At 36.4% G+C, this 3,435-nt stretch overlaps 1 pseudogene across 1 annotated transcript; it reads left to right on the forward strand.

Annotated features, from left to right (window-relative positions):
• Positions 1-288: 288 nt before the first annotated feature.
• Positions 289-3,235, forward strand: LOC143591714 (7-deoxyloganetin glucosyltransferase-like; annotated as a pseudogene). Its single transcript, XR_013145747.1, has 2 exons — positions 289-818; positions 2,223-3,235. The product of XR_013145747.1 is annotated as a 7-deoxyloganetin glucosyltransferase-like (transcript).
• Positions 3,236-3,435: the final 200 nt, after the last annotated feature.

Here is a 3,435-nt window from a genome sequence, read left to right on the forward strand (position 1 = left end):
ATTTATGACCCTTCGAGTATTATCAACTACTGCCAGTAGATTTACGAAGCATATATAAACAAAAAGTAAATTTTGACCCTCCAATTAAAAGTTTTGTTACCTTTCATATACCACGAAAGTTCATTCCACCGTGTGCCTAAAAAATGGTTGGACAACCCTATTCTATTTGACCCGACTCATTTTACCCGATCTATTTTATGCCCCGGGTAACAAAAATTTCTGAATCCGCCACTGACCGCATATATGTCTATAAATATCGTGTCCTCACTTTGCATATGTGTGTGTGTGTAATCAGAGATAGAGAGAGATCCTCATGGGTTCAATACATGATAACAAGTCACATGCAGTGTGTTTCCCAGCCCCAGCACAAGGTCACATTAACCCCATGCTAAAACTTGCAAAACTCCTTCACTCCAAAGGTTTCATGATCACCTTTGTAGTCACCGAGTACGACCACCAGCGCCTTCTACGATCACTAGGCTCTGACGCCCTTAAAGATCGCCCTTCGTTCCACTTCGAGACCTATTCGGATGGTCTTCCACCACCGAAAAACCCTAATGTCAGTCCGGACACTCCGTCTTTAGTCAAGTCCATCCTTGCAAAGGGTTTGGGTCAAATTAAAAGTGTCTTCGCTAAAGCGAGTGCTGATTATTCCCCAGTGACTTGCATGGTGGCCGATATCCTTATGGGTTTCACCCTCACTGCCGCCGAAGAATTGGGTGTCCCCGCTGTGCTCCTATGGACATCCGGACCGGGTTCACTCATATGTTTCGATCAGATCGCCAATCTAATACAAAAAGGTTTGATGCCCCTCAAAGGTAAATATTTTCCCCATTTATTATTGTACAATCAAGTTAAATATATTTCTCACAAACTTTATTGTACATGTTTTGGCGTATTACAAAGATATATCTCATAGTGGACATTGTTATAGAATACTATAGAACAAGTTTATATACAGAAAGTTTAAAAAGTATATCGAATACATCTGTTGTTAAAGACTAGATAGAACCTGCTATTTATAAGAATTCATGGTTGCAAACAAGTTGCCAAATTTTTCAAGGTCATGAGCAGTGTTAATACTTTACATAGGGAAAAAACTGCTACATAAACATCACACATCACACTGATTTGAATTATCTAAAAATAATAATTAGGAACTTTGGTGTCGTAAAATTTTTACTGGGTCACTTTGCGACACCATATTGATTTTAGGATTTTTTTTTTATTTTACTTATTTTTTAATTCTTATATCGTAACGAACGCAACGAAAACCAACCAAATGTCAATTTTGTTTTAGTTCAGGTATTGTAACAAACATGATGTTAACTGACTGAATATGTGTAAACTCACCGTCATAGTGAACGGGATTGACAAAGCTCGGGTTTTACTACGCCTGAGTTTTACTAAAAACTGACCGACTTCACCATGTTGGTCTATCTCAATATTTAATTTTTTTTGGTTTTATATATTTTTTTGTTCTGTTACCATAACAAAAACTGAAATCTACTGAAATTGCGTCAACTTAACGCCTTAACACCCAGGATCGACAACACTTGAGTTATCACCATCCGAGTTTTACCAACCTGCTCCGGCACAACATGCCAGACAAAACCCTAGTTTATTATAAAGAGACTTAGGAATTAATGCTCAAGTAAATTACCAAAATAAATAACTTTGACATATTTTTTTCCCAAAATAGACATGTCTACTTTAGTTTACATCTATCCAATTATTGAGTTTTTGACCAATAAACAAGTGATACGTCAGCGAAGCTGGCTAAGCCTTAGTCGCCACTTTATGAACACGAAATTTTATGAAAAGCAAAGGGGCCCAACTTAAGCCTATAATAATTCGACACATATTAGGGGGTATTTGCTTGTATGTTAATGGAACATTTATGTTTTGAAAAACAGTTTAATTTTGAAGAAGATTTTAAGGAGAAAATCCTTAAATATCGGAGGTTTATGGCAGAAAAAAATTACATTTGCCGTTATCGGCCTACCATCAAGTAGATTGTAATCGGTATATTTAGTTTATAAACTTTATAAAAATGGTAAGTAAAAAAAGTTAAACCCAATAAGTAAACACATATAATATAGTGACTAAAACATTCAGCCGAGAAAGGAAAAGATAGAGGCCGACTAAATATTTAGCTGCGTAGATAAAAGTATTTAGTTTTTACGTGTATCCAAATTAATCATTATCTGTTTCTTGTGCAGATCCAAGTTATTTAGACAATGGGTATTTGGATACAGTCATTGATTGTATCCCTGCCATGCCGGGAATGCGTCTAAAAGATATTCCTCCTTTTGCTAGAATGATTTATCCTGGTGACAAGTATATGGTTGAATTTTTTCAGCAAGAAATATGAGAGCGAAAACCGCAAAGGCCATTATTTTCAACACTTTTAACGAGCTAGAATATGATATTCTAGAGGCGCTCTCGTCGAAACTCCCTAAGTGCTACGGCATAGGCCCTTTGCATCTACTTGAGAATAATAATGTTGATAAATCTCTAGATTCCATTAAATCAAATCTTTGGAAAGAAGAGCCTAAGTGCTTAGAATGGTTAGATGGCAAAGAGCCATTGTCAGTTGTTTATGTAAATTTTGGTAGCATCACTGTGATGACACCTCAACAACTAGTCGAGTTTTGTTGGGGACTTGCTAAGAGCAAACAATCATTCTTGTGGGTGATACGACCGGACCTTTTGGGTGGTGATTCCGTTGTGCTTCCACCCGAGTTTTTGGCGGAGACAAGCAATAGAGGGATGTTTGTTGGTGCCCACAAGAAAAGGTTCTAAGTCACCCGTCAATAGGAGGGTTTTTAACGCATAGTGGATGGAATTCTACACTTGAAAGTATCTCTTATGGTGTCCCAATGATTTGTTGGCCGTTTTTCTCTGATCAACAACCGAATTGCCGGTTGAGTTGCAATAAGTGGAAGATTGCCTTGGAGATCGACAACAATGTTAAGAGAGATGAAGTTTCGAAGCTAGTGATCGAGTTGATGAATGGAGAAAAGGGAAAAGAGATGAGAAACAATGTCATTGATTTAATGAACAAGGCTAAGGCAGCATGCACATTTCCTTCTGGTTCATCTGTGATTAATATGGAGAAACTAATTAATCTGCTAAAAAATTCTCCAAAATAACTCTTGATCTATTTTGTATGCATGTATCTTTATCGCATTGTGCCACCTATTTTCAAAAATAAATTCTATTTTATGTGCTTGGTCATGGCCTTTTACAAGAGAAATCTATTTAACTTTTTATCATGTCATGATCCATATAAATGAGAATACGACGAAATTATTGAAAAAGCATGGTCAAGTCATAGGTATTTAACATATTCATAGCTAAGGCTTTTACATAAACTGGTAACGAAACATATAACTTGTATAAATCTTTTCATTTTCCAACTTGATCCAATTC

The sequence above is a fragment of the Bidens hawaiensis genome, unplaced genomic scaffold (assembly GCF_021521415.1).
Source record: "Bidens hawaiensis isolate Kalapana, Puna unplaced genomic scaffold, B.hawaiensis_p1.1 tig00040002_1, whole genome shotgun sequence".
Lineage (NCBI taxonomy): Eukaryota > Viridiplantae > Streptophyta > Magnoliopsida > Asterales > Asteraceae > Bidens > Bidens hawaiensis.